Raw genomic sequence first — 23,024 nt, forward strand, 5'->3', positions numbered from 1 at the left:
GTCTATACAGGTCCTTTTGTCATCAGGGAAGTAAATATTCTGGGCACTTCTGACCTCAGAGAAGTTATTTGTTTTTTAGGTACCTGGAGGGTAGAAAGAGGGAAGGGCAACAACTTCTGACAGATCCTTTCTTTTTTAAACTTTATCTAGGGGTGTTACACTGAGAACTATGCCAGTCTGAGATGGGAGAACAGAATCCGAAGGTCAGTATCAAACTACATATAAAAAAGCTAATTGGCAATAATTAATACACCAGAATCACACTGATTTGAAAGGAGAGGCGGCAATCAATTCTCAACCCCTCTCCCTGTGATGCTAAGAAAATCTATGTATCCGATTAATTGGACACCTCAAAATACTTCTAAGATGACTTTCTGAAAATGAGACTCCCTGGGCCTCTGCGTAGGTGGCCTGAGACACTCTCGCGACCAACAGGCAGATCAGCTGCAGCTTCCCAAGGAGCTCCTTGACCTCAGATAAGTCTGTACTAGCCCTGCTGAGGTCCTAGTCCCCAAGCTCGAAAGAGTATTAGTGAGTAAAAGGTGGCTCTCAAGGACTGGGATTCTTCTACCTTTCAGGGAGAAATGCCCAACAATGTGAGTTAGGACTGACAAAGTTACCCCAGAGCACCCCAGGAACTCACTGGACCTGGAGCAGGGAATGGAACAGGCTGGGGTGAGGTCTCAAACTACCTTGCTTCCCGAGACAGACCTCCTTAGAATTGGGGCTAACCTGGTTAGGGGATTGCTAAGGAGTCCAAAAATACTTCAGAACACAGAACAAAAGGTACCATTGTTGAGGACAGAGAGTTAAAACATTAGCTATAAATTTCATATGGCTGGTAAATGCCACCTGGAAATTCTGGAACAATTCTTTGTTGAATCAACTCACAGACTGTAATTGTTCTTTTATATCATAAATGCCATTCCAGCGTTTCTCAAAATATGGTGAGAGGATCCCTGACATCAGAATCACTTGTGGGTGCATGTTAAAGATGCAGATTCCTAAGTTCCACCCCAGATTTCTGAATCTCATCTTGGAGACCAGAGTCCAGCCCATGAACTGAATTTTTAAGGAGCAACCCAGTTGACTCAGGTGATCCATATCAAGGTAGGAGAATTATTGTGTCTACATAGTCCATCAGAAATGCAAAGACACAGATTAGGGATTAGAATATTTTCCCCCAATGTTTAAGTACCATAAAAATGAAAACAACACTTGTGATGAGCTCTTAAGAACCATTCCAGTATTTTCTACCCACATATAATAAACAGTTATTAAAATATAATTATGAGCATAAAATTCTTGGGTAAAATATCAACTGTGCTTCTCAAAAATATTGCCTTTATTTTGTCACCAAAAGTAATTATGCTGTTAAAGGAATTTATAGTTTTTTAAGTATCAGTCAGTTTGCTGCAGGAAATTAATAAGCTGTTATACTCCTCCCATACCCTTTTAGTCATCAGAAGTTTTGTGATAAAGGTTTTTATTCTTATTATTTTTTAAACTATAAATTGTGAACCATTGCAACTAGTGATTAGGCTGAATATGAATTTATATTCAAGTTATAAATTCCTAAAAATACATTTCATTAGAATTACCAAGGCAGTCTAGAGCTAGTAGATTAAATAGCCTCTGAAATAAAGCTCTATTTACTACTGTTAAGATTTTTTTTTTTTTGGTGCAAAACAATTCAGTTTTAATGCATTCTCTTAAGAAGCAAAAGGAAACAGTTTCTGATATACAATGCTACTGCAAAGCAGTAAACCAGTGTTGCATGGTTATGTGACAAGCACCACATTTCTTTTCTAGAGGGATTTTTTTTTTCTCTTATATACTCCTCCTTCCCAAACCATGCCTATTAATTACTTCATAAAATACAGTTTGCCATTTCTGAAGAATCAAACACTCGTTTTCTCCCTCACCAAAAATCACACGTTCAGACTGAATTCTGAATGAAAATGGACTTGAGAGGCAGGCTTTGTTTATACCATGTTGTTTCTACTAAGGGTTGCCCCCTACCCACGTTCCACCCTAGTGCTCCCACTGAAGTGTACATGTTATGTTTTAACAGATGGGCCGGCTGGCGGCTGCTGGGCTATAAAACAGGAACTGGGAATCTGCTTGGAGTGGTATTGAACTGAATGCTCGTAAAGTTCACGGACATACACTGACCCAGACAGACTAGGAAGATCCAAACATGCTTATACACACACTCATCATACACCCCACAGATCAGAGGGTCCATCTCCTTACCCAGAGGAAGTTCAAGGCTGTTTCCCCCTCCATATCTCTATTTCATTCGCTTATCAATTTTATACACACACATATAAGTACACACATATGTAGGCACATCTACATATGCATGCATAGCTATATATCTCAATGTTTTTATACATCCTCAAAGATCAAAATATTCCCCAATTCTGTTGCCAAGTCTCTACCTAGTACTTTCAATAAGCTCTCATTCACATCAAATAAGAATTACAAGAAAATATTGCATTCGATTCTATTTAGTCCACACATAATATAAACTACATGTATGTAACTGCCCTAAAAAAAACAGCTCCTTTTAATCCTTACCAATGAGAGAGAGAGAAAAAAATTTATCCCAGGCTGAGTCACAAACATAAAGTGTCAGGTTTAACCTTGTATCCTCTGCTGTCAGTTCCTGTCACAACTTCATCACTTAAACACACAGGTGCTCAAACAAACACCAACCGACCAGCCTGGTGGTCGTTTTCACGGCCTCTTCTTGGATTCCCTGAGGCCTCCCTGCACTGGGACAGTCACCAGTTACCCCCGGTCCTAACGAAGTCCTTTGGACACACCTTGCAGGTGGATATGGAGGTCTGAGCACCTCATGAGGGATGCGGATTCAAGTGCTAATAAAAAGTAATTACAAAGTTTAATATCCGCGCTGTCAGTTCCTTTCAATAATTGCAAAGCTCTGAAGCCCCTGCTACGGAACCCGACTGGTCCTAAAGTTCTCTGACCCCTAAAGATGCACCCGGAGCCCGATGATCTCTGGCTCGGGCTACGCATCAGACATACACAGGACTATCTCGTCTCACCGACGCCGGCGCGTGTTAATTTTTCAGGAACCCGTCTTCAACCATCTAGGAATTGCTGTCTGCACGCCACTGGACTCGAAGGCCGCCCCTAGCGCGCGTGTCGCCGCTCTAGAGGGCCAGGGGACGCGTCCCCGGACCCCACCTAATGATGGCAATTACAACATGCCAAGTTCTTGCGAACGCAGAGCCGCGTCCCGGGCTGAGTTGGGACGCTTTGAAACAAGAAGTTCGGGAGTGGGGGTGCTGGCAAGGAGTGAATCCCGTCAGCCCTGACCTCCCCATAGCCGACACGCTCGGACGGACAGATCGATGCGCGCCAGGACGCGTCCAGTCCCCCATTTGCCGAACAGCGCGAGAGGAGCCGCTCCCCTTGCGCGCGGCGACTCACCCTCGTCGACGAGTCCAGATGGCAAACCGACGCCCCTGCTGCGGGTCCTGAATCCCAAGTTGCACCGAACCGGCGACAGCTCTCGCCCTAGCCCACCGGGGCACATTGGCTTTGGCAGGCACCTCGGAGGGAGCAGAAACCTGGCGGCCGCCCCGGCTCAACAGCTGCCTGGAGCGCGCTTACAATTCACGGACCTGCTCAGCGAATGAGACGGACAGCAGGGCTGAAGCAACCGGGCTCCGAAGGGAGGCGGGGCCGGGGGCATGAGGGGCGGGGTCAGGTAGGGGCCCGCCCCGATGGGCGGGGCGCTCTTCAACGCGTGCCTGGCGGATCCCACAGCCAATCAGGATGGCGCCCGGGCCTGGGGCGGCCGTGGGCGGTGCCGCGCTCCCGGCTCCGCCCCGCCGCCGCCGTCCAATCGCCGGCAGCCGAGGGCTGGCAGAGAGACGCGCCCATGGCTGGGAAGTTGGCTGAGGTGAGGAACCGGGGCTCTGGGCTGGCGCTGTGGGGGCGGCTGCGGCGGGACCCCGACGCCTCGGAAGGGAAGTGGCGGCCCCGGAGGGCCCATGTGGGTCTGGGGCGGCCCGGAGCCGCCGCATGTCGGCGCGCTGTGGTGCAAGAAGCCCAAGCACTGCGCGGGCCAAGACTGAGTCGACACCGCCCACCCCTGGCGCCCTCAGATGGTGCGGAACTTGGCTCTAAACGAGGCCCAGCAGTCGGAGGAAACTGAGACCCAAAGAGGGTGGGTCCCGGGCCGGATCACCCAGCCGCCAGTGGAGGCCAGGGCCCGGAACTGGGAGCTGCGGGCTCCCTGAAAAGGCTCTGATTGCGGTCTGGTGGTTATCTCCGAAACAAAACTCCAGTTCCGCCCGCAACCCCGGAAGGTTCGCGACACATCCCTCCTCACCCCTGCCCTTCACACCACCGGCAGCGGAGACTTACCAGACGCCTAGGCTCCCTTCCCGACTCAAGGCGCCCGGGCACTTGCGCAGAGCCCGGGGGCGAAAGGGAGGCACAGGCGCTGGACGGTCGGGCTGCCCGGCGGGATGGCATCCCCAGCGGTGACTCCCCCTGCCGCTGTCCCTGGGGCCTGCCGGACGGACCAGGACCGTCTTCGCGGACTGGAACACCGCAGAGCCAGCCCCGGCCGTCGCACTCTGCACGCCCTCGCACCCTCCACTTCGGCAGCCCCTGGGCCTGGCTTAGAGACCCCCGTAGTGGCGGGCCTGGGGGCAGCCTGAGCTCGCTGGGTCAGTCGTGGCTGAGTGGCCCCGAAGGAAGGCTTTGGGGGCTCTGTCCTTCCTGGCCGTTCCGGTCGCTGCTGCTCGTTTTGTCGGCGGATCAGCTCTTCAGCCGGGGTTTAAGCCCTTACCTTGGCTGCAGCACACATACATAGGGAGCTGGGGGTATCAAGAGTCAAAGAGCGGAGCTGGGTGTTGCTTTCCAGACTGAGGCCTAGAATGTTAGCAAGCCCTCGACTGTAGACTGGGCGTGGGAGCGGTCTCTGTGTGCCTAGAACTGCACCTGCCACAGGTAGACACCCAACCCATGTTAGTAAAATGAAGATGTGCATGGCAGGCGAGGGGTCAAGCCTGGTGCCCTGACACCACTGACCATTGTCTGCCTCAGATCCCAGAAATCCTAAAGGTTTTAGTCTCTCAGTATGGGTAACTATTCAGACTATCATATACGAGGGAGTATGGACCTCCACAGGTGTGATTTTAGTGGCTGCCTGGCCCCCATAAGGACCTGCGTCATAGGTAGCCCACCTCTCATGAGCAGGTTCTGATGAGGGTCATTGGCAGAAGGAAGGCAAAAGTCCCATGGCTGAAAAGTAGTGAAATGGCCCCTCTAGCAGGGAAGCCTGGATCTCTGAGGTGAGCTCTGGCTTGGAGTCAGTTTCAAATTGTGTCACCTCAGCTCCCTGTCTCAATGGGGAAAAGCAGACAGTCAGGTGGGCAAGAAAATCAGGGTCTGGACAGTCCTTATTAGACCCTGAAAGATTGATTAGTGATGCAGAAATTGTGCATATTTAAACCTTTCCTCATCTAATGAACCAAAGGACTGGTACAGGCAAGGAAGACCATTCCATCTAATTCCAACAGTTGCTTAGCATGCCGTGGAGTGGCCTGGGAGAATGGCCTTTGCCCACAAGGAATTAGATGTAGACCACATGAATGGAATATATACTAAGTCTCTCTATGCTGAAGACGGGATGGGGGATAGAGGAAAAATGTATTTCCTTGGATTTTTTTTCCCACTCCTGGATATGACTGGAGAAGGAGTTTGCCAACAGTGTTTACCATATTAACACCCTGTGAAGGTTTTTCACAGATGCTAATGATTATTTTAAAAATCACCTTGGTAATAGGAGTCAAACATTGGCTGTTGACTGTACTTGATGTAGTATTTATGTTAAATGATGAAAAAAGGAAATAGGGGACTTCCCTGGTGGCTCAGTGGTTAAGAATCCGCCTGCCAATGCAGGAGACACGGGTTCAAGCCCTGGTCCAGGAAGATCCCACATGCCACGGAGCAACTAAACCCATGCGCCACAACTACTGAGCCTGCACTCTAGAGCCTGCGAGCCACAACTACTGAGCCCATGTGCCTAGAGGCCATGCTCCACAACAAGAGAAGCCACCGCAATGAGAAGCCCGCGCACCGCAACGAAGAGTAGCCCCCACTCGCCGCAACTACAGAAAGCCCGCACATAGCAACAAAGACCCAACACAGCCAAAAATAAATAAATTAATTAATTAAAAAAAAAAAGGAAATAGGAAGTTTCTTTTTAGGAAATAAGTTACAACTAAGCAAGTGACTTCCATGTCCCAATTTCCAAGATTTTCTGTTTGTTTCATACAGACATTACTGTCATGGGTTCCTGGACAAGCAACTGGTCTCATTTTCCCTTATAGAATGGATGGCATTGGAAGACTGTAGATTACAATTCATATTTCCACACCATGTTCTGTTGTAATTGTATTTGACAGGAGCTTATCACTCAGGCACAGACTTACTCCATTTGTTGCCAGTCCCCCTAATGATCTCTTGAGTTTGGGCCATCCCCATATTCTACAAGGGAAAATTAGACCTGTTACTTGTACAAGGACTCACTATGGTCCTATCTGTATTAGACAAACAAAAAAACATGGAAATCTGGACCTGGAAATCACTTGTTTAGTTTCACCAAAAGAAATGTTCTTTCCCTCAAAGGAATGAGGAAGTTTATGGTATGGCTTGGGAATGAGAAGATTGAGGTGGGACCATGGAAGCAAGGCTGGTCACTTTGTGGATGGTGAGCAAATTTGCCTTCAGGCACTGTCATCCACCTCTCACACTGAAAGAATATTTTGGGACCTTCTAAATTTCAATAGGGTGTGACTGATAGGAGCTGTGGGTTCTAATCTGAGTGGCTGCTGTGGTGAGCGCTCCTGGCAGCCACTTAACCTCTGTTCACCCTTGCCTCCTTGGTCGTAAAACAGCAGTGGCAGAATCCACTGTGTTTATCTGCTTAAGGCGGACACCATAATGATGGTGACACAGCACTGTAAATGTACCAACTGCTGAAATGGAGAACAAAATGATGTTGAAACTGGAAAATGGTGGGGCTGAAGAATTCCTTTTTACACTTACAATTTCTGTTCATTTTAATCTCAATGGATTACTCTCCTTTCATTCTAAGAATGGAAATGAGGGAAAACCGCCCTTACAATCCTTATTCTTTGATTACCAAATGTTTCAGAAGCTTTACTTAAGTGAAAAGTATTTTCCCCCTTTCCCATGTCTACCACCTCTCCTAACATATATTCAGCTTGGAAAATTATTCAGAATTTGAACAGGTTGAGCAAAGAAATGCAGTCAGAAGTAGCAGATTCTAATACCAGCTATGCTCTGTGTTCATTATGAGACCTTGGGCAAGCCGTTAACAGTCCCCATACCTTAGTTTCCCACCTGTGAAACTACAGTGGAGAGATAACTAATGATAAGGCACTTTGAAATATTAATTGTAATATAGACTACAAAATATCATGTAGGTGTTTTTGGCAAACTAAAGTATGGTGTTAGTTTGTACACCACAACTAGGAGATATTTTTGTAAGAGAGTACTCTGGCACAATATCTGTGGCCAGGGTGATACCACCCACAAAACAATGACAGCTTATCGTATTTGAATGAAAATGCCACTGTTCCATATGAGAGTTATATTGCTACAGACTCAACTAAGTAAAAAATATGATAACAGAAATGGGTGGGGAAGGGAAGCCTCTATTCCACAGAAACATGGGATTTCCTCACACATGCCCCAGAAGAAAAACTACATTAAACTTCTTAAAAATGGATGCCACTATGTGAGTACAAGTCTGATGAAAAGACTAAAATGATCGTGAGAAGATGGCCTGATATAAAAATTAGACAGACTGATCAGAAGTACACCAGAAGACAGAAAAATAGAAAAATAGTCTTAATTTAAAAATTTCATAACAAAATGAGTAACACTGAGGAATTAGACATTGGGGAAGGGAGGCTCATGTGCTCAGGGAGGAAAAATGGACTCCCAACCTAAGTAAAAAATAGGAACAGTAAGACTACTAAGAAACAGGACAAAGAATATGGGCTCTGGAAATACCATAGACCAAGGGTTGGATTTTCTTTCCAACTGCTTCCTAACTTTGAGACCTTGGACAAGTACCTTAGTTTCTCAGAGCCAGATGGAGTGGGGGTGGAGGTGATAAGGTTTTTCTTACTGGCTTGTTATGCATCTCAAACAAGAGTCTCAAACTCTCAGCACAGGGCCAGGCTGATAGTAGGCTCTCTACAGTAATAATAACCTCTAATATTAATTGAGCAATTACTTTATGCTCTGCACTGTTCTGAGCCTTTTCATCTAATGATTCACTTGATCCTCACGACTACCTTATGATGTTGCTGCCATCTCTTCCTCACTTTCTATCTATGTGGAAGTACTATTCCAGGAATAGTATCCTGCTATGCAGTAAAAGTCAAAATTCTCTTTTTATAGGTACTGGAGATATTCCAAAAAATCTTAGTTTTCTATAGGCAACCTCTTCCTTGAACATACTAAGAAAGAAAATATCATTTAAAACTACCATTGTCTTACTTTCATGTGGAGTGGGCTAATACAGCCTTTCCTGGTACCTAGAAAATCAGGCTACAGTGAGCACTCGGTAGCACATACATTACAGCAAAGCAAATGAGGGATTCAGAGTTTGGCAGAAAGAAGGCCATAGAAAACAAGTGCTTCAAACCAATTTCCAGATCTTAGATTGTAAGCTCCTAGAAGATTTGGGCTTCTAAACAGTGTGCTCATCATCTGGGTTTGGGTTTAAAGGAAGTTAGTTCCCTTGAGGCAATAATATTGGAATGATAACTGGCTAGCCAAAGAAGGAAAAAAATGGATGATCCCTTAGAAATGAATTCTATCATTACTTATTATGAATACCCCAAATTATGACAAATTCATGTGTAAGTCCACCAGGGAGAAGTAGCCATGCACTATAACACACACAATCATTTATTACCCAAGAGAATTTAGGTGCTAATGTGCATGGTATTGCATCTGTGAAATTCTGAAACTCACAAAGGATTCCAAGATATAAAGCCAAATAAAACATAATACAGAGGGAAATGATTTTGATTATGTAACATTTATATATAGCATTTCATTTTACATTTCAAATTGCTTTTCAGTCATGGATTTACTCTTCACAGCACACCTGGGGTGTACATCCGTGCTGTTATCCTCTGTTCCCAGCTGAGGCAGCTGAGACTGAAAGAGGCAAAGTGTTTTGTCCAAGAGCACAACAGAGGCAGGGTGACAAATCATGCATTCATTCAATCATGAGTCTATTCAGCACCTACTCTTGGCAAGGCACCATGGTCTGTGGTGTACAGAGGTGGGTACTGTATACGAGGCCCCTGCGTTGCAGGAGCTTGCAGTCTGCTGGGACAATAAGTGGTTGGTGGATTATGTCTTCCAGAGTGATCTAGACAGGGTTTAGAGGAGGAGAGGGTGAGTCCCCTAAGATTCCTAGAGACAGTGGGATTTGAGACCCTTGAGAGATGGGTAGAATTTTGGCAAATAGAGGCTGAGGGTGGTGGGAATGACACAGAGACACAAAGATGGGCAAATTCAACATGTATTAGAGAATGTTTGACTGAAGCAGGGCAGTTGAGGAAAAAGGGCTGGAGAGTGGAAAAGAGCAGATTTTCCAGGGCACTGAATTCCCAGCTAAATATATAGATTTTAGCCTGTGGGCAATGGGCACTGGACTCATTTCTGACTTCTCCCATTCACTCATTATTCTAACTTGTACTGAGTGCTATTATTATATGCTTAGTTTCCAGGTATTTTCCCATGCATCAGCTTTTCTAAACTTCACAGCATTCCAACAAGATATATGTTATTTTTCCCTCCTTAACTGGATGAAAAAACGATCATGTAGGTAATAACTGACAGATGAGGAATTCCAAAGGAGCACTCTTCACTTCCTCATGATATGTACTTATGAGGAGAATGAGTGCAAATTCCGGACAGTGTACTCAGGATGCCCATCTAATAATATGCCCCTCACTCTAGCCATTGTCTTTCCAGAAACAGAAAGTAAACAGGCTAGAAATAAATCTAATTTCTTAACATGTAAGTTATTCCGTATCTAAAGTCAGCTCCAAGTTAAAAAGAAAGACATAGGTTATTTCCCCCTATTCTCTCTGCCCTACAATTAACAATAAATGTCTGCATTTTTATAACTTTAGTCTTGTGAGTATCTTTAATACATTCTGACCTCACCTTAGTGTTTCCACTAAACCAGAATCTCTTTCTGGAGTTGGTCAATTCTATCCCTCATCCCTTCCCCTTAGCATGTAACCTAACCTGTTTATCTTAGTGCCCTGTGAGGTCTCCATCTCAGCTTGAATTTTGCCCATCAAGAAATAGCTTTTTCTCTCCAGATACAGGCTACTAATTAGCATTTTTACTGTTTAATCATCAGGACTAAAATACAAGTGAGAGAAGCATTACTGTTAACCCAAAAATATTTAGCAAGGAAAAAGATTGCTTACTTAAATCTTTCTGTAAAGGAATAAAGAGATGCTCTAAGGAGGTGGGTGAATGTTTAGGTGACATAAAAATTTAACGTCTGTTAACAAGGGTGCTTTTTATCTCAATCTGGTTTTGTGGAAGAGTTTTCTTTGAAAATGCCTATCCATGATCAGTCAGGGAAGTCTTCCTCCAGGGTAAATATCTACCACAAATGACAGGCCAGTTTTGACTTTCTGCATGAAGACAAGTGGGAACCACCAAAATGGGGCATTTAAAAATTCTAGATGCAACACACAACATTCTCCTATCTCTCGACCCTCTAGTGCCTTGTTTGGCTTTGCCCAGATTGTGTTTTATGACCCAAGCCATAGATTCATGAGTAAATGGTTGAGTGTTTCTCCATGTTTGTTTGTTTGTGTGTATGTGTGTGTGTGTTTTAAGAAGTTGAAAGAAAGTACAGTTAATAGGTAAGGATGATTAAATTTCATCTCAGATCTTAAGATCTTAAGGATCTCCTGTGAAAGATATGGGAAACAAGCACTAGACCAGAAAATTGTATCTGATTTCTCCTGTCTTAAAATGCATGACTTTTCCCTCTGATTTCAAGTAAAGCAATGGGCTGAGACGTGGTGACCTGTGTTTCACTGAGGAAAGTGATGAAACTAATTCATAATATTGTGACTTCTAGATCTGCAAAGCTGGCATCCTTACCTTGAGATATGGAGAAAACAGGACTTTGAAAGACTCACAGGAAATCAGACAACTTATTGTAACCTTTTACATCTCTTTACAGAAGAAAAATCTACCATGGGTACTTCTGGGGATTCTCTGTATTGATGGAAGAAAGTGTTCAGAGTACCAAGTGAGTCCCATTGAAGGCATGTATTAGCATTAATTTCTCCTAACCATTGAAATGAAGCCTACATGGCTCTTTCTCCCCTTAAGATGTTCAGCAAAAATGCCGAGACTCTCAAAGATTATTGAGGTAGAAACATGCTGGAATTAACCTTATTTAAAAAATAATAACTATGCAAAATAGATAATTTCCCCAACCAATAGGCTTCCTGTATGGAGGCTCTTTACACAGGAGCTTCTGAATTCTCACAGAGGGCTAATGGGATATCGCAGGTAGGAAAATGTTGTGTGAGAAGTTAAATGACATTTCAACTTGATGTCTGCCAAAGGCCAGTCTAGGAGTCCCCAAGGAACAAGTATGTCAGCTGACCAAACCCTAGGAGTTTCTGTGGGGAGGTTGTTGGTCTTGTCCTGACTCAAGGACCCAAGGTCTTGAGTTATAGCAACCCTGTAAGCCTATCAAGGAACTCTTGGTAGCCTCCACAATAAGCATTACAGTATTATCCACAGATATAAGTACTCAATAAATTTAATTGTTAGCAGGTCCTGAGCTTAATCAAAGGAGACAACTTCCCTTGGGAATAAAACCAAAACCCTCAGAGGCCCAAGGAGGAAAGAGCATGGTCAATGTCAAGTGGCCCCAGAAAGTTCATGCTTGCTTGGGATTCCTGGCTCAAATCAGCTGTGGTGGGCATGAGGGCACTAATTCACATTCAGAGTCACAGGAACTATTCAATTGTAAAGGAACTGGAATATGTAATTGGACCTGGCCCTTGAAATTTTTGTGGCCCTTTCAAAGCAAAATAGAAAAAAGAGAAAAACCATGTCTGTTTTCTGACCTTTTCCAAGAAGCTGAAAATATAGTGCAAATGAGTCCTTAGTTGTGGGTCATCATCCTTATGAGATTTGTCTCTGATTCCAAGGCTGGAGACTGTTCCTCTGCCTCCCCATTTTTACCTACCCCCAACTTGAGATAGGTCTCAAAGTCTCATTTTGACCATATATTCTTCCAGCCACGTGAGGGAGACAGGGGAGGCTAAATATAACCACATTAAAAACCATCAGCAATGTTGGAAACAGCTTCAAGCTTAACATCAACAGTGAGTATGCAGCAGCAGCTTAAAGACTTGTGTGAACATGCCCAAATGTTTTCTAAGAATATTTTTCAGAAGAGTGTATTTATAGATATAATCTTTAATTGCATTATGAATGATAAATGAGAAGGTTAACAAACTATATTTCAGGACTGTTTTATATATTTATTTGCTGCTATCATTAGCTCTTTCTTTGTGACTGCAGATTATTTCTGCTTACTAGTCTTAGTGGAAAGAGAATTGCTGTACTTTAGTGCTGGGAAAGGATGTTTCAGTTGACAATGAAGGTTGCAGAAGTCTTGTTTAAGAGTTTATTTTGGTATTTGTCTCATTTTAAAGGCTGTGACTAGGACTTCATATCTAATAAGCATGCATGTAACATTTTTATGTTTGCTGAGTGCCTTATAGTCCCCGATTAGTCTCCACAGTACCCCTTGAGGGTGGGTCAGTATTACCGCCTACAGTTCACATTTGAGGAAATGTAAGATACTAAGGGATTATGTGATTTGTACAAGGTCACCCAGCATGCAAGCCTAGCTAATAAAAGATGACTTCAAAGCTCTTTCCAAATAAAAGTGCCTTATAAATGTTAGGTAGTATTAATGGGCATGATCCCACGATGAGTAAAATACAGTCCAGGAGTAAAGTGCTCATACATGCTCTATAAAATTAATTCTTTTTAACCTCAGAGCAACTTTTGAAATAGGAATTCTTGAACCTGGCTGTGTATCAGAGACATCATTATAGCCTTAAGAACATGTGAGCACCTGGGCCCCTACCCAAAGTACAGAATCATAATCTGGGAAGTGGGACCCAGATAATGTGTATCTTGAAAGAGCTCCAGGGAGGGGATTCTGATGCTCAGCCAAGGTTGGGAGCCACTACTGTAGATTAGAATCATAACCTCAGTCAAGCAACAATAAGACATCGTGGAGTCAATTTAGGAGAAAAGGTCTGGTATCTCCCAGGTTCTGCCCACCAGTTAACAACTATTATTAGCAAAAGAACTACCTCCATGAAATAATCAACTGCGGAATACATGTGTGGAATTCCAGGAAGTAATGCAGAGATGAAAGTTTATTTAAGAACTAACATTGTTTGAATGTTATAATTTACTGGGTAAACTTACCGGGTCCACTCTGGGATTATTATTGGGTCCACCCTAATGTTTTTATTCTGAGTACCTCGTATGATAATCAGCATACTAAGAACCTATAGTATCTGCCTTTTCATCCATTTTTCAAACACTTATTTAATACTTGCTATGTGGAGATTGCAGAGTAAAATAATGGTTTTGGTCCACGAGGAGTTTATAATCAAGTGATAGAACCAGACATAGGCCAAAAAAACCAAAACCCTATAATACTAAGCTGCACATATTAAGTGATAATCAAAGTGTATATGAGGCATTATTCATAATCGCTAAAAAGTTGAAACAACCCAAATGTCCATCAGTTGATAAATGGATAAATAAAATGTGGTATATCTATACAACAAACTATTATTCAACAATAAAATGGAATGAAGTACTGATACATGCTACAACATGGATAAATTTTGAAAAAATTATGCTAAATGAAAGAAGCCAGTCAGAAAGAACCACATATTATATGATTCCATTTATATAAAATGTCCTGAATAGGCAAATCTATAGAGATAGAAAATAGAAAATAGATTAGTGGTTGCCTAGGGCTGGGGAGTTGGGCCGGGGGAGGAGATGGGGAGGAACCGTTATTGGGTACAGGGTTTCTTTTGGGGGTGATTAAAATGTTTTAAAATTGTGGTGATAGTTGCACAACTCTGTGACTATTCTAAAAGATGATTAAATCATATACTTTAAATGGGTGAGTTGTATGGTATGTGAATCATATCTCAGTATATATATATACATATACACACTTTATATGTGTGTGCTATATGAACTTGGTGAAAAGAGTGATTAATTAGTATGTACTGGAAGAAAGTGGTGGAAAATTTCCTGGAGGAAATGGCATTTGAGCTAAGTCAAAAAGGGTGATTTTTGTAAAGAAGGAAGGCATGCTCAAATATGTAGTCAAAGTGATGATGCTTTCATGCAAGGGCAAGTTATCTGGAGAGGATGAAGTTTAGGATACGTGAAGGGTACAGGAGATGGGGGCTAGGTGCAGAGCTTTTACTGCCATACTAAGTTCTGCAGTTTGGTTTTCATTTTTGTAGAGCCATGATAGGTTTGTGAGTGGTTTGATTAGGGCTGTGATTTGGAAGGATAATTGGAGGTGGTGATGAGGTCGATGGGGGATGGAGTGGGAGGGCAGTGAGCAGGGGAGACCATTTAGGAGACTAGGCTAGTGTAGTGTATAGGCAAGACATGATGGAGCCCTCAACTATGACAGCAGCAGTGAGCACTGGAACAAGGACAGATTTGAGAAAACATTTAAGAAGTAGAATCATAAAATTTTGTGAACTGAGGAGTAGGTGAGAAGGCACAGGATATATACAGCAGGGTATTTTAGACCACAGAAAGGCTGGGTCCTTTTTTGTTAAGTTATTTAGAATCATAATGTAAAAACTATTGTTGAAATAACAGCAAGCAGCCAAATTATAGCTTTTTAACATCTTGTCAACAAGGATTTGATTACAGAGAATCTTAATTTCTTTTTTTTTTACATCTTTATTGGAGTATAATTGCTTTACAATGTGTGTTAGTTTCTGCTGTATAACAAAGTGAATCACCTATACGTATACATACATCCCCATATCCCCTCCCTCTTGCGTCTCCCTCCCACCCTCCCTATCCCACCCCTCTAAGTGGTCACAAAGCACCGGGCTGATCTCCCTGTGCTATGCGGCTGCTTCCCACTAGCTCTCTATTTTACATTTGGTTGTGTATATATGTCCATGCCACTCTCTCACTTCGTCCCAGCTTACCCTTCCCCCTCCCTATGTCCTCAAGTCCATTCTCTACATCTGCATCTTTATTCCTGTCCTGCCCCTAGGTTCATCAGAACCATTTTTTTTTTAGATTCCATATATATGTGTTAGCATACGGTATTTGTTTTTCTCTTTCTGACTTCACTCTGTATGACAGACTCTGTAGGTCCATCCACCTCACTGCAAATAACTCAGTTTCGTTTCTTTTTATGGCTGAGTAATATTCCATTGTATATATGTGCCACATCTTCTTTATCCATTCATCTGTGGATGGACACTTAGGTTGCTTCCATGTCCTGGCTATTGTAAATAGTGCTGCAATGAGCATTGTGGTGCATATCTCTTTTTGAATTATGGTTTTCTCAGGGTATATGTCCAGGAGTGGGATTGCTGGATCATATGGTAATTCTATTTTTAGTTTTTTAAGGAACCTCCATGCTGTTCTCCATAGTGGCTGTATCAATTTACATTCCCACCAACAGTGCAAGAGGGTTCCCTTTTCAACACACCCTCTCCTGCATTTATTGTTTGTAGATTTTTTGATGAAGGAATGTATATTGTGAATAAAGGGTGGAATGAATAGAAATGCTATCACTCCATTTTGTGAGCTCTTTGGAATCAGACCTCCACTTGTTGGAGGTGAAGCAGTTATTTATGGCCTGTTGAATGACTAAGTATTTACCTCTTGCTCAGATAGCTTCCCTAGAAACACTTCCTTTGGTGTGAGCAACTTGGATTTACTGCCAGGGCAACACCTTCCTTCCAACACCCACGTTGCCTCTTGGCTCGGTCCTCACGGGCAGGTGTTAGTAAGCAGCATTTTGTTTTGCTTCTAATAAGAGCACAGCCTCTGAAAAGCATAGGCTGAATGTACCACACATTGTAACTTTCCCTTACAAGTGTTCTTATAGGGAAGATCTGAAACTGTGGGAGTCTTAAGGATCAGGAAGACGAAGACTGCTTTTTCTCATAATCGTGCAGGGCCACACCTATGTTTTCCATCTGAAGGAGGGGCAGCCAGTTCCTGGGCAAGGTCAAAATAGACCAAGTCTCTCTCATTGCATGGCATTACACTCACTGGGGATCTGTTATGGCCATCTCTGGGGGCTGTGGAAGGTGTTGCCATGACACTGCCTGCAGCTAGCCGAGTTTGGGAACAGCATTTCCAATAAGTGCCTTACATGAGTTAAACCAAGCCTGGAACACCGTTTAGAACACCACTTGCTAACATGTGGCTCATATCTGTGCCTGTCGGTGAACAATGACTACAACTAGCTGTGTTCAATCGCAATTGTTAGCAGAGCTAATTACAGCAGTATAGGGTGGGAGGAATCCTAGAAGATACCTCTAAGGGACTTCTATCACTGCAATGCTCCAATGAGCATTGTGGTGCATGTCTCTTTTTGAATTATGGTTTTCTCAGGGTGTATGCCCAGTAGTGGGATTGCTGGATCATATGGTAGTTCTATTTTTAGTTTTTTAAGGAACCTCCGTGCTGTTTTCCATAGTGGCTGTATCAATTTACATTCCCACCAACAGTGCAAGAGGGTTCCCTTTTCGCCACACCCTCTCCCGCATTTATTGTTTGTAGATTTTTTGATGAAGGAATGTACATTCAAACTTTGGCTTTGTAGGTAAGCAATGGAAACAGGCCCCTTGGGGAACCTTTAAACAACAGTTCTCTGCAACCCTGAACAGGGATCCATCTTCACTCCACAGTTGGTGAGGGATCATGTTCAAAAGAGAACCACCAAAGGGAAAAGGAGGAAAGGGACGCTTAAAGCCAGTAGGGTAAATTTTCTGGATTAAATGAGAGCAGAACTGGGTATTCTTCCTTGGGATGCCTTTTACTCACTGCATGACCTGATGGAGGCCACTTCCCCTTTCTGGGCCTCACTGTTCTCATCTCAAAAATAAGGATAACAATTGTGGCCCTATTTATATCCCAGGATTTCTGAAAGGAAAAAGTAAAAAATATATATATAAAAAAATAAAAGTTGGGGAACATAGAAAACGCGATATAACTCTAGGTAGTGTAACTATTATTTCCTATTGCTTGTTCCACATTTTACTTATAAATGATGAAAAGGAACAAGGAAAAAAAGTCTGGGCTGTTGTAGAATCTCAGACTACATTTTCTGATGCCTCTGAGTGATTCTGCGGTTTGCTCGTTTTAAGTCTTCAGATTTGCCTCCCTCTCCCCCAGTGCACCGATTCTGGTGTAAACTCGTCTCCAGTTTGAGGGGTGGAGAAGACCTCAGGAATCTAAAGAGGCAAGGCCCTGCAGTCATCTGGTCTTGAATCTTAATGTCACCTGCTGAAGCCCAAGTCCCAAAGGCTTCCTCTCTTCCCTCACTGAGACACCCGATTTGGGAGGACATCAGCTATGAATGAGTCACACAGTCAAACTGGGGCTTCAGGGGATACCTCCAGGATAGAACCAAAAAGAATTTGTAATGTGCTCTGAATGTGTCTCAGTCTGGGTCTCTAACTACAGTCTTGTTCTTGCTGAAAATCACAGCACACTTCTAACCAAGCAAGGCAGGTCTACTTATCTGATGCTGCTGTCAGTGATAGAGTAGGATCATATTATGGATTTGGCAGGGAGGAAAAAGATTTATTTCCAAGATTTGAAGATTTATCTTTTCCACATATGCAAAACCAGTCGGAGCATTAAAAAATATCAGTGAAAAGTGATCATGTTTTGTGAGCAGGAGGAACCATTCTTGACTTCAGAATAATACAGAAGACTTTTAAGGATCCCAAATTCATGGTTTAAAAAAAATGATTTGACGATAGGATACCAGCAGGATTATCAGACTCTTAACTGCCCCCTTATGGTGAGGTGCTGTCTCCATTTAAATGAACGCCTTACATTGAATGCTTAAATTTCCCCCTTTCTTTTTTTCTCCTCCCCGTCATTTAGCTTTTTTCTATGTTCAGCACAACTAAAAAGTCTAAGTAGGGAATTGTACATAATTGTAGGCTCTGCACCATTAGCAAAGTCATGCTTCTTTCTAAGTATTTGTAATCATCTATTCCACTCTTCCTTCCTCCTCCTGGAAAATTTACTTGGAGTGATTGTAGTGTCCTTTATTTCTCTTGAAGGCATCCTTTTGACCTCACTTTGTGTACAGGCTATAAAAAATATCAAGAAATGAAATATTGTATTTTCCATGTAGTCACAATATACACAAATAGAAAACACCACTTTAAATGAATAGAGTAAAAGTGGGGGCTAATCTCTAAATTGCGTTTTATCTTTTGAAGTTATTTGGTAAGGTAAAGAGATTTAAAAAAATACTTTGTAACTCAAAGGTCATGATCACCCTGGATGTACAGTCTGCACCTGCCAGCTAGGAGGTTGTTTTGTGCTATTAGGTGAGAACTCAATGGCATCCTTTGCCCTCTCAACCTTTATTACTGGCTTAGAGAAATATGACATTGCTAAAAAACTCTAACTTGAAAATGCTTCACAGAGCAGGATCCTTGCCACATTCAGGAATCTTGCTAGTTTGCAAGACGGGAGCTGTCACGCAGAACAAAACGCTGATGCTAGAAGTCAGCAATCACAATGGGAATAAATACTACAAACTGTGGTTTCCTAATGTCTTAATCTCCCCCAACCTTAAAAGAGTGTTGCTGGCCTTACTTTGAAGATAACTTTACAAAGAAAATGTAGGGACAGGTGGAGTTAATTCCTGAATCTTAGCTCCTCTGGCAGTTCTTCCCCAATTTCTAATGCCTCTTTATTACCCAGATTATAAATAGATGCCCATTTTTCTTGTCTTGACATTAAGTTCCTGACAAAGAACATACAATAACACCTTCCTTACCTGGTCAAGGAATAAGTTGTCCCGAGTAAGGGAGTTTACCAACTGATAGTTAACCTAGTCCCATGATGCAATCGTATGCTTTAACCCAGTTTTGAGAAAAGTGTTTTTTAATGATTTGTTTCTCTCTCTCTCCTGCTTTGGTGGGCAGAGCATGGACTGACCTTGTTGGGAGGACGTGGGATCACTGCTGGGGTTTTGTACAATGCAATGCTGCAGTAAGGCCATCAGTGTTTCTCAGGGGAGTTGAGTCACACTGGTACATTGTGAGTAGCACAATGAGACGTTAGGCTGAACTTGCCTTTAACTTGTATCCTTTCTACTTCTTCATGTTTCTGAATCATTAAGAAAAGTTCTTCTTAATATGCTGTGGACCCTGTTTCTGAGGGTAGAAAACTTTCCATCAAGAATTGTTCAAATATAACATTTTGGCATGAGGAAGGGATGCCTATGGCTGGATTCTTATTATGTGTAATCTATAGGTTGGCACTGCTCCTATGAGTTGTTCTACATCTTTTGTATGATTTTAATATTTCCCCCTTTTTCCAAAGCTCTATGCTCTAGGCTTTAGAATTCAGAAGTACTGTGGCTTTGGTGGTCATTCTTTTTGAACCTGAAAGGGGAGGTAAAATGTGAAACATCAGTGCCTAAATTAAAGACTGGCCAGATGAGGCCATTCTCTGTTGGCTCTACCTCAGTGGTTTGACATGGGTTTCTGTGTTGGTAGAGAGATATAAGATCTGTGCCAGATGTAGGACTTTGGCTCACAGTATCAAAGTATTCTGGTCTCTGTGGTGAGCAAGAGTCTTGGGTCTGGTGCATGTCTGCAGACTAGAATGGATTGCCGTGGTTTACTCTCCAGTGTAAGGGTTGCTCTGGAAGCCCCTGAACTCTGCTGCCCAGTTGCTTAGCTCTTCTAAGATGGATTGAAGGTTATGGTACTTGCCCATCACTGCTTACCATTTTGGGGATTTGAGCTAATCAATTAATCAGGTCTTCAGCTCTTCTCTGATGCTTTTTCTTAGAGGGTCAATTGAGGTATGTTTGAAAACTTCCTGGAAGATACGTACCCTGCCATCTCTTCTGAACCTCTCACTCATCATCCACATGCAATTTTCTTTGTCTACGTCTTCTTCCCTCTCCCCACCAAAATTGTTCTCAATAAGGTCAAGTTAACAGTTGTATTAGTTTCCTATTGCTGCTGAAACAAATTACCACACACTTGGTGGCTTAAAACTACACAAGTTTATTCTGCGACAGTTCTGTTGGCCAGAAATCTGAGAGCAGTTTCACTGGGCTAAAGTCAAGATGTTGGCAGGGTTTACCCCTTCTGAAGTCTCTAGGGAAGAATCTGTTTCTTTGCCTTTTCTAGCTTCTGTAGGCCACTTGCATTCCTTGGCTCAGGGCCCCTTTCATGCATCACTCCAACCTCTTGCTTCCATTGGCACATTTCCTGTTTCCTCTCTATAGTCAAATCCCTCTTTTTCTCCCTTTTATAAGCACACTTGTGGTTCATTTAGAACTCATCTGGATAATCCACAATAATTTCCTCATCTCAAGATTCTTAACTTAATTGCATCTGCAAAGTCCCTTTTCCATATTACATTAACAGGTTCCAGGGATTAGGTACTGGATATTTGGGGGGGGCATTATTCAACCTACCACAGCATTGATTTCCTAATTTTCAAATCCAGTATCTTCTTTTCAGTCCCCATCCTAGCTGGATTGACATTTGATACTGTCAGTTACTCTGGGAAAAACTCCTCCTCTGACCTCAAGATATAGGTTATTTTATTTTGTTATTCTTGTTGCGATATTTTTATTGTCTGTCTCTCCCTCTAGAATGCAAGCCCCTGAGTACAGTCCTAGGTTATCTTGTTTCTAAGCTCTATCCCCAGAGCTTAGAATAGTCCCTACTACTATCAAATTATGAAAGAAATAGGATAATACAAATTGGATGAACTTTCCCACTTCTAGGTCTATCACCTTTCATTATTATTTTCCTTCAGTGGCCCTTCCTCTTCCCATGCAGTCAAGATTGGTATTCCCTTCAGCACTTGGTCCTAGTCTGCTTTTCTTCTCATCTGCCAGGTAAATGCTGCTCCTACCATATTCTGGGGTCTCTCAAATCTGTACCTCAAGCCCAGACCTCTGATTTGAACTTCCAGCTTTAATCTTTACCTGGATGTCTCACAAGCACAGCCCACCTTTCCCATCTAGATCCAAATACAACCAAAAACTAACCTCACCTTCCTCTTATACTCCCAGGGAATGGGAAGTGCCAAGATTTACTCAATAGCCATAGCAAGAAGACTGGGAGCCATCCCAGACTTCATGCTTTCTCTCTACTCACTCTTCCCCTACCCCCTCCAGTCAGTCATGAAGTTTTGTCAACCTGACTCCTAAATATCTCTTTCTGTATAACTCCCATCGCCCTGGTTCAAATCCTTATCACTCCCATGAGTAGGAGTGATGAATTTACCAAACTCTTGACTTCTCTTGAATATGGTAGAATGACATGCTGTTAAACTTTTGGGATGTGTACCAGAGCTGCTGATCATTGCCAGCCATGCTCTCAGGCTCTGCTGAGTGGGCAGTGACTATGATTTGCATACCACATGAGCTTGGTCACCATAGCTGATTGGGCCAGGGATGGGTGCCTGATCCAAGGGTGGCTCTTTCTATGGGCTTGATCAGCCAACATATGATTTGGGTGGCTGGTTGTAAAATATAAGTTGAGTAAAATTCCTCTTTTGGAGTTTCAGAATAGAGAAGTTGAGAGACTAGGATCACTGTATTGCTGAACAGAAGGGTCAGCAGGAATGGCGGGCATGAGCAAGCTGCGGTTATAAGAAAGCAGATACTGTGAGTAAGGAGGGGAGCCGGTGAGCAAGATGAGAGCAGGAAAAGAAAGAAGCTGAGGCACTGTGAGTAGAGTGTTGCCTCAGTTTCTGTGGTTCTTTTTTTAAAAAATTTTACCATTTATATTTAATGGAATTTAAAAAATTCATATTAATCCAATGCTTTATTTTTCAAGTTTTATTGAGATATAGTTGACATATAGGACTGAATGTTAAAGGTGTACAGCATAATGATTTGACTTACATACATCATGAAATGATTACCACAGTAAGTTTTGTTGAACATCTATCTTCTCATATAGATACAAAATAAAAGGAAAAAAAAATTTTTCCTTGTGATGAGAACTCTTAGGATTTACTGCCTTAACAACTTTCATACGTAACATACAGCAGTGTTCATTATATTTATTGCGTTGTACATTGCATCCCTTCTGTGGCTCTCTAAGAGTATTTCCTGAGGCCTGGCCCTACTGTGATTCCTATTGTCAGGTTTCTATGAGTCTCTGCATTATTATAAGCAAACAAACAAAATAACCCTCATCTGAGTGAACCCTTGCTTCCTTCAATAAATTGGCCAAAGAGTTATGTGTTCCGGTAAGCCCTTATGATGTTATGATGAGACATCTGGAAGAAAGCAGCACTGTAATCAAGAGCAGCAATATGCAGTCCCAAACTCAATGTTAATACCACTTCTTTTTAAAGCATTAGCTTAGGAAAAAAAGAGGTTATATCACTATTTCCTTTGAGACTGGGAGAATATTATGAGCTTCTTGTGTCAAAATCAGTCTTTATTTAAAAACAAATCAATCCCTAAACATAATTTTAGAAAGGAAAAGTAATTGCTGCTACAAATATCATAGGAAAATGACTATAAGTGACATAACATTGTCTGATGCTTATCAACAGTGGGATAATCACACCATCTTTTTAGATGACATGTTTCTAGA

General features: G+C 42.5%; 2 protein-coding genes across 4 annotated transcripts in view; one reads left to right on the forward strand and one right to left on the reverse strand.

Annotated features, from left to right (window-relative positions):
* Nucleotides 1-4,421, reverse strand: part of MARCHF3 (membrane associated ring-CH-type finger 3) — a 150,024-nt gene extending 145,603 nt beyond the window's left edge. For 2 of the 3 annotated variants that reach the window (XM_079918958.1, XM_079918961.1), the window contains exon 1: nt 3,463-3,664. The gene's annotated coding sequence lies outside the window, so the exon portion shown is untranslated. Of the gene's footprint in view, nt 1-3,462; nt 3,665-4,404 lie in introns of those variants that run through there. The other variant, XM_079918960.1, reaches the window with a different exon arrangement.
* A 7,969-nt stretch (nt 4,422-12,390) lies between these two features.
* MEGF10 (multiple EGF like domains 10) overlaps nt 12,391-23,024 on the forward strand; it is a gene marked incomplete at its 5' end in the record, with an annotated part of 363,778 nt that continues 353,144 nt past the window's right edge. Inside the window, one exon of the mRNA XM_079916644.1 lies at nt 12,391-12,479. The remainder of the gene's footprint in view (nt 12,480-23,024) is intronic.

Source organism: Stenella coeruleoalba, assembly GCF_951394435.1.
Source record: "Stenella coeruleoalba genome assembly, chromosome: 3".
Taxonomy (NCBI): Eukaryota; Metazoa; Chordata; class Mammalia; order Artiodactyla; family Delphinidae; genus Stenella; species Stenella coeruleoalba.